Below are 15,084 nucleotides of genomic sequence, written 5' to 3' on the forward strand. Positions count from 1 at the left end.
TGTTCAGGAGAGGGGTGGGATTAAATTTTGGGGAATCAAATTCAAAATGGGAATTGACAGTTACTTTTTGCTGATGATACTGTGCTTATGGGAGATTCTAAAGAAAAATTGCAAAGGTTAGTGGATGAGTTTGGGAATATGTGTAAAGGTAGAAAGTTGAAAGTGAACATAGAAAAGAGTAAGGTGATGAGGGTGTCAAATGATTTAGATAAAGAAAAATTGGATATCAAATTGGGGAGGAGTATGGAAGAAGTGAATGTTTTCAGATACTTGGGAGTTGACGTGTCGGCGGATGGATTTATGAAGGATGAGGTTAATCTTAGAATTGATGAGGGAAAAAAGGTGAGTGGTGCGTTGAGGCATATGTGGAGTCAAAAAATGTTATCTATGGAGGCAAAGAAGGGAATGTATGAAAGTATAGTAGTACCAACACTCTTGTATGGGTGTGAAGCTTGGGTGGTAAATGCAGCAGCGAGGAGACGGTTGGAGGCAGTGGAGATGTCCTGTTTAAGGGAAATGTGTGGTGTAAATATTATGCAGAAAATTCGGAGTGTGGAAATTAGGAAAAGGTGTGGAGTTAATAAAAGTATTAGTCAGAGGGCAGAAGAGGGGTTGTTGAAGTGGTTTGGTCATTTAGAGAGAATGGATCAAAGTAGAATGACATGGAAAGCATATAAATCTATAGGGGAAGGAAGGCGGGGTAGGGGTCGTCCTCGAAAGGGTTGGAAAGAGGGGGTAAAGGAGGTTTTGTGGGCAAGGGGCTTGGACTTCCAGCAAGCGTGCGTGAGCGTGTTAGATAGGAGTGAATGGAGACGAATGGTACTTGGGACCTGACGATCTGTTGGAGTGTGAGCAGGGTAATATTTAGTGAAGGGATTCAGGGAAACCGGTTATTTTCATATAGTCGGACTTGAGTCCTGGAAATGGGAAGTACAATGCCTGCACTTTAAAGGAGGGGTTTGGGATATTGGCAGTTTGGAGGGATATGTTGTGTATCTTTATATGTGTATGCTTCTAGACTGTTGTATTCTGAGCACCTCTGCAATAACAGTGATAATGTGCGAGTGTGGTGAAAGTGTTGAATGATGCTGAAAGTATTTTCTTTTTGGGGATTTTCTTTCTTTTTTGGGTCACCCTGCCTCGGTGGGAGACGGCCGACTTGTTGAGAATATATATATATATATATATATATATATATATATATATATATATATATATATATATATATATATATATATATATATATATATATATATATATATATATATATGTGTGTGTGTGTGTGTGTGTGTGTGTGTATATATATATATATATATATAGATATATATATATATATATATATATATATATATATATATATATATATATAGTATATTCAATAAGATCACAATAATACTTTGAAGAGTTTCGAGAGTTTCTCTACTCTCTGAGCCCGGTCATGGGCCAGGCTCGTCTGGTGATATGCCGATATGCAGAACAACCACTGTGAAAAAATAGTGAAATTCCAAGCGCATTCGTGACTTCTCACTCTATCAAGGAACTGCAGAAATATAAGAACCATAGGAAGGCATATAAGGACGAGACTACACCTCAGAGTCACATCAACAACACCAGACTCTGTGAAACACAAGCATTAAGATTTTTAACTTGTCTAATGTATTTTAAATTCTTCAAGGGACTTCAAACGTTCCCAGTAATTCAGAGACTTGACTGAATTTATACGTGGAGCGAAGGTTCTCTGTCCATTCTCCAGGTCTGCAATTTCGCCCGACTCGAAAGGCGTTGTTAGTGTCCAGCAATAATTCAACCTAGAAAGAACAAGTAACTTGAAGAGGACTATCACTGGCTTCGCATCTCTTGTTCTGAAGGTCCTCAATATCCATTAAATCATTTTCCCTGCGGTTGTGATATTGATACTGTTGTGATCCTTGAATGTGAGATCCTCTGACATTAATAATCCTACGTATTTATCGCTTGCGGCCATCAGTAAGAGCCTGGTTGATCAGTCCCTGATTATCCGAGAGGCCTGGTCTGGGACCGGACCGTGGGGGTACTGACCCCGGAAACGTCCTTCAGGTTAAGTCGCTCATGTTAGTTTTCCGCTCTACTGTGTAGTTAAGAGCTAGTTTTATATTCCGTTCTAGTTTTTATCAGAGCGCTAGTTCCGGGGTCGATCCCGGTACGGTTGTAAACATTAGAACATGTTACCTTAAGATACCTGCTGTCCATTGTTCACCCATAAGTAAAATGGGTACCTGGGTGTTAGTCGACTGGTGTGGGTCGCATCCTGGGACAAAACTGACCTAATTTGCCCGAAATGTTCTGCATAACAAGGGGGCTTTCTATATAGTAGTATGTCATTGATGTCAGCTAGGCCTGTATACCTTGTACATGTACTTGTAGAAATAAAGATTACCATTATTATATCACATGGTTCTTTGTGGTCCACTGAATGACTTCGTTTACGCCCAATTCTTGATTTGCTGTGTCCTTAATGGACTCCACTCTCGTACAATTTCAAGTATCGTCTGAGAAGGGTGATACGGTGCTATGATTTATGACCTATGACGGATATCAGGAAGAGGGTAAAAATGAGGGCGAGTATTATGCCTTGGGAAACAGACCTTTTCACTGTGGCAGCATCTGACTTTACTTTTTTCACTATTACTCTCAGGGTTTTATTTATAGTTAGATGAATAACTAAACTGTAATGAACACTTGTCACTGCTCAATAATAACCCACATAAATATTAAAATGGTATAAAATACCAGTCAATAACCCACAAATTCAGGAGATTAACTGACCTGTATATTTCGACTCCTTTCTTGGATCTTCTTCCGCAGATCTGCCTGCTTTTCCAGCTATGTATTTCTTTTGTACATTTATTGTTCTCTATTATACCAGTGTGGAACTCAATCCTTCGGTTGTGAACCTAAAGACTATTCTTCGCATCTCATATTTCTCAACTCTAAAATACATGTTGTATCAGGTCTTTGAACCTTGGTGCACTGCGTATGTACATTCTTGTGTCAGTGTGGTGAGAGAGAATACCCTCTTCCCACACACTGAGTCTGGTGACCTCAGACCTCTCTTACTAACGACCCACAACAACGTCACCCCACCACCCCTCCCACACACACACACACACACACACACACACACACACACACACACACACACACACACACACACTCGACACAGTTCTTCACAAGAGGTTAATGCAAAAGCTAGAGGATCAGGCACACATAACAGGAAAGGCACTGCAATAGATCAGAGAATATCTGACAGGGAGGCAACAACGAGTCACGGTACGTGACGAGGTGTCAGAGTGGGCGCCTGTGACAAGCGGGGTTTCACAGGGGTCAGTCCTAGGACCTGTGCTGTTTTTGGTACGTATATGTGAATGACATAACGGAAGGGATAGACTCAGAAGCGTCATTGTTTGCAGATGATGTGAAGTTAATGAGGAGAATCCAATCGGTCGAGGATCAGGCAGGACTACAAAGAGACCTGAACAGGCTACAAGCCTGGTCCAGCAACTGGCTCCTTGAATTTAACCCTGCAAAATGCAAAGTCATGAAGATCGGGTAAGGGCAAAGAAGACTGCAGTCAGAGTATAGTCTAGGTGGCCAAAGACCGCAAACCTCACTCAAGGAAAAAGATCTTGCGGTTAGTATAATACCGAGCACATCTCCTGAGGCGCACATCAATCAGATAACTGCTGCAGCATACGGGCATCTGGCAAACCTAAGAAGAGCGTTCCAATACCTCAGTAAGGAATCGTTCAAGACTCTGTACACCACATACACCAGACCCATACTGGAGTATGCAGCACCAGTTTGAATCCACACCTGGACAAGCACGTCAAGAAATTAGAGAAAGTGCAAAGGTTTGCAACAAGACTAGTCTCAGAGCTAAGGGGATTGTCCTACGAAGAAAGGTTAAGGGAAATTGACCTGACGACACTGGAGGACAGGAGGGTCAGGGAAGACATGACAGCAACATATAAAATACTGAGCGGAATAGACATGGTGGACAAAGACAGGATGCTCCAGAGATGGGACACAGAAACAAGGGGTCACATATAAAATACTGCGCGGAATAGACATGGACAAAGACAGGATGCTCCAGAGATGGGACACAGAAACAAGGGGTCACGATTGGAAGTTGAAGACTCCTATCAGTCAAAGGGATGTTAGGAAGTATTTCTTCAGTCATAGTGTGTCAGGCAGTGGAACAGCCTAGAAAGTGACGCAGTGGAGGCGGGAACCATACATACTTTTAAGACGAGGTCTGATAAAGCTCATGGAGCAGGGAGAGAGAGGGCCTAGTAGCAATCAGTGAAGAGGCAAGGCCAGGAGCTATGAATCGACCCCTGCAACCACAAATAGGTGGTGACCTCAGACGACCTCTCTTACCAACGACCCACAACAAAGTCACTCCACTACCCCTCACACACACACACACACACAAACACAACACAACACAACACAACACAAACACACACACACACACACACACACACACACACACACACACACACACACACACACACACATACAACAGGCCTAGTGTCTAATCGACATGTGCCTAGGACAAAATGGTAACTAACACACACACATATGCATGCACATACTAACAACAGGCCTAGTGTCTAATCGACATGTGCCTAGGACCAAATGGTAACTAACACACACACACACACACACACACACACACACACACACACACACACACACACACACACACACACAGTCTGGTGACCTCAGACAACCTCTTACCATCGACCCACAACAAAGTCACTCCACCACCCCTCCCACATACACACAGTCTGGTGACCTCGGACAACCTCTTACCAACGACCCACAACAAAGTCACTCCACCACCTCTCTCTCTCTCTCTCTCTCTCTCTCTCTCTCTCTCTCTCTCACACACACACACACACACACAGTCTGGTGACCTCAGACCACCACTTACCAACGACCCACAAGACAAGGTCACTCCACCACCCCTCCCACATACACAGTCTGGTGACCTCAGACGACCACTTACCAACGACCCACAAGACAGTCACTCCACCACCCCTCCCACATACACACAGTCTGGTGACCTCAGACGACCACTTACCAACGACCCACAAGGCAAGGTCACTCCACCACCCCTCCCACATACACACAGTCTGGTGACCTCAGACGACCACTTACCAACGACCCACAAGACAAGGTCACTCCACCACCCCTCCCACATACACACAGTCTGGTGACCTCAGACGACCACTTACCAACGACCCACAAGACAAGGTCACTACACCACCCCTCCCACATACAGTCTGGTGACCTCAGACGACCACTTACCAACGACCCACAAGACAAGGTCACTCCACCATTCCTCAACAAGATAGCAAAAATCTTCGTTGATCATCTACGTCTCTCTCACCTGAGCGACTCTCACTGCTTAACCACTTTAACCTTAACCTGGCCACCTCAACCTCACCACCTCCCTGCCACAAGACCTACCTGGAGTCTATCTGGAGGGCATTCCGGGGATCAACGTCCCCGTGGCTCGGTCCACGACCAGGCCTCCCGGTGGATCAGGGCCTGATCAACGAGGCTGTTACTACTGGCCGCACGCAATCCAACGTACGAACCACAGCCCGGCTGATCCAGCACCGTCTTTAGGTATCTGTCCAGCTCCCTCTTGAAGACAACCCTTATTGCTGGTGGGAGGCTGTTGAACAGTCTTGGGCCCCGGACACTTATTGTGTTTTCTCTTAGTGTACCAGTGACGCTCCTACTTTTCACTGGAGGTATGTTGCATCGCCTGCCAAGTCTTTTGCTTTCGTATGGAGTGATTGCTGTGTGCATATTAGGGACCAGTCCTTCCAGAATCTTCCAGGTGTAGATTATGATATACCTCTCTCGCCTGCGCTCTAGTGAGTACAGGTCAAGTGCTTCCAGGCGCTCCCAGTAGTTAAGGTGTTTGATGGAACTTATACGTGCAGTAAAGGTTCTCTGTACATTCTCTATCTCTGCAATTTCACCTGCCTTGAATGGGATGTTAATGTACAGCAGTATTCCAGCCTAGAAAGAATAAGTGATTTAAAAAGGATCATCATTGGCTTAGCATCTCGTCTTGAATGTTCTCATTATCCATCCTATCAGTTTCCTAGCAGATGTGATAGTGGCATTGTTGTGGTCGCTGAAGGTGAGGTCTTCGGACATTACCACACCCAGGTCCTTCACATTACTTTTCCTCTCTATTGTGTGATTGGAGTTTGTAGTATACTCAATTCTAGTTATTATTTCCTCCAGTTTTCCATAACGGAGTAGTTGGAATTTGTCTTCACTGAATATCATATTGTTCTCTGTTGCCCATTGGAAAACTTGGTTTATATCTTCTTGGAGCTTTGCCGTGTCCTCAATGGATGACATGCTCATGCATATCCTAGTATCGTCTGCAAAAGATGAAAGTGCTGTGGTTTACATCTCTGTCTATGTCTGATATGAGAATAAGGAACAAGGTAGGTGCGAGTACTGTGCCTTGTGGGACAGAGCTCTTCACAATGGCAGCATCTGATTTAACTCTGTTTACCACTACTCTTTGTGTGCGATTGGTTAGAAAGTTGAAGATCCATCTGCCTACTTTGCCGGTTATCCCTTTAGCACGCATTTTGTGTGCTATTACACCATGGTCGTACCTGTCAAAGGCTTTTGCAAAGTCTGTGTATACTACATCCACATTCTGTTTGTTTTACAGTGCATCTAGGACCATACCATAGTGATCAAGCAGTTGCAAAAGGCAGGAGCGACCTGCTCTGAAACCATGTTGCCCTGAGTTGTGCAATTTTTGGGAGTCAAGGTGGTTTGCCATCCTGCTTCTTAGAACTCTTTCCAAGATTTTTATGATGTGGGACGTTAAAACTATTGGTCTATAGTTCTTAGCTACTGTTTTGCTGCCACTTTTATGGAGTGGGGCTATATCTGTTGTTTTTAGTGACTGCGGAATCTCGCCTGTGTCTAAGCTCCTTCTCCATAGCATACTTAGGGCCCGTGAGAGGGGTTTCTTGAAGTTTTTAATGAACACCGAGCTCCACGAGTCTGGGCTTGGGGCTGAGTGCATGGGCATGTCGTCGATGGCTTTCTCAAAGTCTAGTGGAGTTAAAGTTAAGTCATAAATCCGGCCTACATTGGCAGGGTTTTGAGGCTCATTCATGAAAAATTGTTTGGATCGTCTATCTTTAAACTAGTTAGTGGCTCACTGAACACTGAGTCATACTGCAATTTCAGTATCTCGCTCATTTCTTTGTTGTCGTCAGTGTAGGATCCGTCTTGTCTGAGCAGGGGCCCTGTACTAGAAGTGGTTTTTGACTTGTTTTTGGCGTATGAAAATAAATATTTCGAATTTCTTTCAATTTCATTAATCGCTTTTAGCTCCTCTTGTCTCTCCTGGATCCTGTATGAGTCCTTTAACTTCAGCTCAATATTTTCCACTTCCCTGGTTAGCACTTCCTTCCGTGTATCAGATAATCTGGCATTCTTGAGAAGCTCAATGGTTCTTCGTCTTCTCCTGTAGAGGGAGCGTCTCTCTCTCTCCAGTTTACTTTTCTTTTGTCTTGTAGGAATATACCTTGAACATACTTCAGCTACCAGGTGGGTGATTTTTTCGAGGCATTGGTTGGGGTCCATGTAATTTAAGATATCCTCCCAGCATGTTTCATTTAGGGCATAGTTTACCTGATCCCAGATGATATTCTTGTTGTTGAAATTAAATTTGGTAAAGGTACCCTCATAACTGAATGCGCCGTGCCGATCAGGACTCCTGTGCATGCAAGTCTGGACTTTGATTAGATTGTGATCAGAATTTGTTGTTTTTGATATTGTTATATTCCTTACCAGGTCCTCATTATTTGTGACAATAAGGTCCAGTGTGTTCTCCAGTCTTGTTGGCTCCACTATCTGCTGACTTAGGGTGTCTCTGTTGCAGAAATTCAGCAGCTCCTGTGTGTGTGACCTTTCATCTGAGCTACCTCCAGGGATTATTTCTGCTACGACATTTGCTATATTCTTCCATTTTGTGTGTCTTAGACTGAAGTCACCATGCAGCAAGATGTTTGGGGATGGGGCTGGAAAGTTGTCCAGACAGGAGTCGATTTTTGACAGTTGTTCTTTGAACTGTTGGGTAGTTGCATCCGGTGGCTTATATACAAGTACAATGACTAAGTTTTGGTTCTCGATTTTTATTGTCAGAACTTCAACTACATTATTTGTGGTGTTCAGTATCTCTGTGCAAATGAGACTCTTTGACATACAAGCCAACCCACTCCCCTTGTTGCCTGTTCTTTCTGTCGCATCTGAAAAGGTTGTATCCAGGTATCCATATTTCACTGTCAAGGTAATCTTTTGAGTGGGTCTCTGTGAAGGCTGCAAACAGTGCATTCGACTCCCCTAGAAGTCCACTAATGAAAGGTATTTTGTTGTTTGTGGATGGCTTAAGGTCCTGTATATTAGCAAATATAAATGAGGTTGTGTTGCATGTTTGTTGGGGGGATTTTGTTGTTGGCATCAGCAGCTGTGAGCCCGGAGGTGCCACTGGCTGTGCCTCCAGTCCAACAAGGCTCCAAGGTGGTGGACTATTTTAGTTATCTCTTTCCATTTCTTTCTTCGTTTCCTACCACTATAAAAATCACTTGGGGTGTTGTCATAGCTACCATAGCTACTATGATGTGTTGTATAGGGTGCGTGCCTCCTGGTCCTGCATGCCTCCTGGTCCTGCGTGCCTCCTGGTCCTGCGTGCCTCCTGGTCCTGCGTGCCTCCTGGTCCTGCGTGCCTCCTGGTCCTGCGTGCCTCCTGGTCCTGCGTGCCTCCTGGTCCTGCGTGCCTCCTGGTCCTGCGTGCCTCCTGGTCCTGCGTGCCTCCTGGTCCTGCGTGCCTCCTGGTCCTGCGTGCCTCCTGGACCTGTGTGCCTCCTGGACCTGTGTGCCTCCTGGACCTGTGTGCCTCCTGGACCTGTGTGCCTCCTGGTCCTGTGTGCCTCCTGGACCTGTGTGCCTCCTGGACCTGTGTGCCTCCTGGACCTGTGTGCCTCCTGGACCTGTGTGCCTCCTGGACCTGTGTGCCTCCTGGACCTGTGTGCCTCCTGGACCTGTGTGCCTCCTGGACCTGTGTGCCTCCTGGACCTGTGTGCCTCCTGGACCTGTGTGCCTCCTGGTCCTGTGTGCCTCCTGGTCCTGTGTGCCTCCTGGACCTGTGTGCCTCCTGGACCTGTGTGCCTCCTGGTCCTGCATGCCTCCTGGACCTGTGTGCCTCCTGGTCCTGTGTGCCTCCTGGACCTGTGTGCCTCCTGGACCTGTGTGCCTTCTGGATCTGTGTGCCTCCTGGTCCTGTGTGCCTCCTGGTCCTGTGTGCCTCCTGGACCTGTGTGCCTCCTGGACCTGTGTGCCTCCTGGACCTGTGTGCCTCCTGGACCTGTGTGCCTCCTGGACCTGTGTGCCTCCTGGTCCTGTGTGCCTCCTGGACCTGTGTGCCTCCTGGACCTGTGTGCCTCCTGGACCTGTGTGCCTCCTGGACCTGTGTGCCTCCTGGACCTGTGTGCCTCCTGGACCTGTGTGCCTCCTGGTCCTGTGTGCCTCCTGGTCCTGTGTGCCTCCTGGACCTGTGTGCCTCCTGGACCTGTGTGCCTCCTGGACCTGTGTGCCTCCTGGTCCTGTGTGCCTCCTGGTCCTGTGTGCCTCCTGGACCTGTGTGCCTCCTGGACCTGTGTGCCTTCTGGATCTGTGTGCCTCCTGGTCCTGTGTGCCTCCTGGTCCTGTGTGCCTCCTGGACCTGTGTGCCTCCTGGACCTGTGTGCCTCCTGGACCTGTGTGCCTTCTGGATCTGTGTGCCTCCTGGTCCTGTGTGCCTCCTGGTCCTGTGTGCCTCCTGGACCTGTGTGCCTCCTGGACCTGTGTGCCTCCTGGACCTGTGTGCCTCCTGGACCTGTGCCTCCTGGTCCTGCGTGCATCCTGGACCTGTGTGCCTCCTGGACCTGTGTGCCTCCTGGACCTGTGTGCCTCCTGGTCCTGTGTTATCAGGATTCGATTCCGAGCGGGAGCGAGACGTATGGACTGATTACAAAACTTTATTTCATTACTGCACTTGCTGCCTCTGTATTGGACTGAAGAAGCTTATTGTGTAGGTTCCTTCAATCGAATACAGAGATACCCAACTGTTGCACATGAAAAGGAGATTGATGGACTGATTACATCGACTCAAGGTTGAGGGACTGATTACCCCAAACTCCTCCTGTTTTTCACCATTCTCCTTTGTATGGACTGATGAAGCCACTGTGTGACGAAACGTTTCTTCATCAAAGATACCCAAGTGTTGCACATGTGTCTAATTTATCAACTTGTCGGTTCTCTGAACCATTCATCTACATCGTTGCACATGTGTCTTACTCGTCAACTTGTCGGTATTTTATATCATTTTCAACATAACAAGTCTCCTTACACCTGCTGTCCCTGTTTAATTAGCAACAAATAGATAGATACCCGGGTGTTAGGCGATGGTTGAGTCACATCAAAGACCCACATATCCAGCAGTCACTGGTGGATTCAATCCATCAATAGCGAAGTCTCCTTCCATTGAAGGTCATTAGATCATGTTTCGTTACTGGTCATTACCAGTAACGAAACATGTCATTCAACGTCTTGACTGTGCATGTTTGGCTCATTCTCGCACGACAGAGGATGATTAAGCGTACTTAGGCAACTTGTTCTCTGTTCCCGAGACATACTAGTAAACCCACACTGTAGTGCTCCTGCAGCTCTTACGAGTCCTTCCTTCTCGCCAAACAAGTGTGTCAGGGCGGCAGTGTGCTGCTTGTCACGCCACTTGAACTCTCAATGAGAAAGATCAAGTGTTGTGCCGGGGCAACCGTAATGTCTTGCGGCTTTAACGACGCATTTGTTTGAAACGCTCACGAACACTTCAGTGTTGCCGCCCAGAGCTCTCTGTTTATTTTTATGCCACGATGCATGATATGCTAGGTCACTTGTGGGCCGCTAGGCCTACTGCAGTCCACTTTAATTATTGTATCAATATTGGCAGAATTACCGACAATATGTTTGGTAAAGAGGACACACGCACAATTAATGCGACATTTTACTGTGGTAACGTTTCGCTCTCCAGGAGCTTTGTCAAGCCATTGCAAATAATACAGGGACACAGAGCGGTATATACGAATCCCTGTAGTGTTTGTAACGACTTGACAACCCTCCTAGAGGACGAAACGTTGCCACAATAAAATGTATTAGTTGCACATGTCCTTTTACCTAACACTAATTATGTGCTGTCTTGCCACGAATTTGTTTGGTGCGCTAACGAACACTTCAGTGTTGCCGCTCAGAGATCACTGTTTACACTTCTGCCTTGCTGTATATACTTCCCTCCCTCCGTCGAGGGGAAAAGTGCAACGAGGGGAGAAGTGTGCTCTCTTAAGTATAGAGCTCCCAAGCGACACTCAGGAACACAGAAGAGAATAAAACACCATAAGAACTCAAAAAGAGACGAGCACTGCTGCTGGCCTACTGCCCTATACTAGGCAGGTGAACGGAACTAAGGCACGGGAAAAAAAAGTCACAGAAAAAGGATCACAATTCTGACTAGGGGGAAAAAAGCCAAAGGAAAAAAAGTAACATTTTACTTAAATACTTTAAATCGATTAATAACTGACAAGACATGACTTGCACACACTGACAACACAATATAAGATAACATTCAGTGTTTCTAGCGTTGATGATCAAGATGAATATTACAGCAGACGCCCCTAAGAAATTGACAGTCTTGTGCTTCTGCTGTCGAGCAACACACAAGTTGTTAGGTAAGACACATATGCAACAGTTAGGTATCTTTATTTCGAAACGTTTCGCCTACACAGTAGGCTTCTTCAGTCGAGTACAGAAAAGTTGATAGAAGCAGAAGAGACTTGAAGACGATGCAAGCAGTCCATCACTCTTAAAGTTTTGAGGTGGTCAGTCCCTCAGTCTGGAGAAGAGCATTGTTCCAAAGTCTGAAACAATATGGAGTTGAAGTGACAGGATGGAGCCTTATATAGCGCCAGGAGGTGAGACGTAGGTCACTAGTAGAACGCAGATGTTGGGAGGTCAGGTCCCTCTCAAATCCAGCCGTTCTCACTAGTAGAGGTTGTCGAAGTTGATTTAAAGGTCTGTACCAAGATACCCTTGTGTTGCAGTGTCTGACAGGTTGAACATTAAAATGGTATAAAATACCGACAGGTTGTTAGGTAAGACATATGCAACAGTTAGGTATCTTTATTTCGAAACGTTTCGCCTACACAGTAGGCTTCTTCAGTCGAGTACAGAAAAGTTGATAGAAGCAGAAGAGACTTGAAGACGATGCAATCAGTCCATCACCCTTAAAGTTTTGAGGTGGTCAGTCCCTCAGTCTGGAGAAGAGCATTGTTTCGAAGTCTGAAACAATATGAAGTTGAAGTGACAGGATGGAGCCTTATATAGCGCCAGGAGGTGAGACGTAGGTCACTAAGGCTCCATCCTGTCACTTCAACTCCATATTGTTTCAGACTTTGGAACAATGCTCTTCTCCAGACTGAGGGACTGACCACCTCAAAACTTTAAGGGTGATGGACTGATTGCATCGTCTTCAAGTCTCTTCTGCTTCTATCAACTTTTCTGTACTCGACTGAAGAAGCCTACTGTGTAGGCGAAACGTTTCGAAATAAAGATACCTAACTGTTGCATATATCTTACCTAACAACCTGTCGGTATTTTATACCATTTTAATGTTCAACACACAAGTTATTGACAATGGTATAAAATACCGACAAGTTGAAGAATAAGACACATAAGCAACATTTGGTATCTTTATTGATGAAACATTTCGCCTACACAGTAGGCTTCTTCAGTCAAATGCAAAGGGAGCAGTAGTAGTGAAATGAAGATGTAATCAGTCCATCAACCTTGGAGGAGAAAAAGCATTTGAGGTGGTCAGTCCCTCAGCTGAGGGACTGACCAACTTAAATACTATTTCTGTTTACCTGGAGTTTACCCGGAGTGAGTTCTGGGGGTCAACGCCCCTGCGGCCCGGTCTGTGACCAGGCCTCATGGTGGATCAGAGCCTGATCAACCAGGGTGTTACTGCTGGCTGCACGCAATCCAACGTACGAGCCACAGTCCGGTTGGTCAGGTACCCACTTTAGGTGCTTGTCCAGTGCCTGCTTGAAGACTGCCAGGGGTCTATTGGTAATCCCCTTATGTATGCTGGGAGGCAGTTGAACAGTCTTGGGCCCCTGACACTTATTGTATTGTCTCTTAACGTGTAAGGTTGATGGAAACATTATATCTTCATTTCACTACTACACCTGCTGCCTCTGTATCTAACTGAAGAAGTCTACTGTGTGGGCGAAACATTTCAACAATAAAGATACCAAATGTTGCACATGTGTCTTAATCATCAACTTGTCGGTATTTTATACCATTTTGAACATAACAATGCTGGTACCAACAATATCTATGAAGGGTGGGATACGTTCTTCAATCTAGACAGTCACTGGTGTGTCAGTGAATGGCTTCAGTATGAAGAACCATAATTTTTAATGGGCTAGAGGGGTAAGCCAGAGGAAGGCCTCGGTCAGATGACCAAAAGCTCCAGCGACGGGTCATCATATGACGAAGTCCCGCGACAGGAAACACTTATGCTGTTTCCTGACAAATCTTACCTAAACCTAACCTAAGCGTGAAGAAGAGACCGAACACCATTATCCAGCAGGATGGTGTTAGCAACCCACCTCACAGCAGGATGCTGTTGGCAGTCCATGCCAACAGCATCCTGCTGGATAATGGTGCTCACATTCGCTTCTTCACGCTGAAACCATTCACTGTCATACCAGTGACTGGCGAGGTTGAAGAATTTATTATTCCACCATCACAGATGATGTTGGTACCAGCATTGTTGTTCATGGCGGCGCCATACACACTCCATAGCTGAGGCATGACAGCTGGTTGCTGAATCAGGCGTAAGGAGCCACTAACGTAAATACCATCAAAATACATGACCAACTCCTCGGCTTCAGGTGGATCTTGTGGAATGACAGTTATGAGGTATCTCAGACCTTCATCGATGTCTTCTAGAGACAAAAAAAAATTAGATAATCATTGCTCAAAACAAATGAAACCCACAATTGTTATTATGCTGCGTACGACTGTTCTCCACGTGGCTGACAACCACTGCAAGAACACCTCTCAGTACACCAATTTCAGTCACTCACCACGGTTTGCAGGTTGATATCAACGTTCAGGTACGCACACTTATCAACTACAGCCTGAAAGAGTTCTTCGTACGTATCACGAATCTTGTTTGGAAAAGCGTGCACTGAAATAAGAGCTGCCTCACCAAATGGCCCACAATGACACAAAATCTCTACGAAAATACTCGGCGCCATAGCAAAGTTGCCATCCCTATACCAACGTCAGCAAGTGTCTGAAGCTATCACTGCTACCAACCACTAAACAAACATTGACCTTTTTTTTTCTTGGATTGGCTAAGCAAGTGACAGGTTAAAAAAAAAAGTCACAGAAAAAGTCATAGGCCACAGAATCGCAGAATAAGTTGATGAATATAAGCTAGGTTACAATAGGTAAAGTTCGGCGGCACTGTGCCCACTACAGCCAATTTCTTCTGTGACTCTTTTATTCATTTTTTATTCCCTAGGTCCTCACGCCGAACACAAATAATAATAATAATAATACTTGTGGGTAATAATGTAAGTCGTCTAGGTAGCCCCTTCCAAATGGGCCCTACTGACATTGTTTTATGTTATTTGAAAGGGGAAATGACGACCCCATTCATTCCAGTTATTGTATTTGTCCAAGTTGTTATTAAACCAATCAAAAGTATCCGTTATAATGACCATGTTTAGAAGTTCAACGCAAGACAAGGTTATGTAAATATGGATGGGAAGAGAAGACCAGAAAGTAGAGTATGGAATGATGATGATGATGATGATGATGATGATGATGATGATGATGATGATGATGATGACGATGATCTATTTCTACAAGTACATG

This window comes from Cherax quadricarinatus, chromosome 5 (assembly GCF_038502225.1).
Source record: "Cherax quadricarinatus isolate ZL_2023a chromosome 5, ASM3850222v1, whole genome shotgun sequence".
NCBI lineage: Eukaryota > Metazoa > Arthropoda > Malacostraca > Decapoda > Parastacidae > Cherax > Cherax quadricarinatus.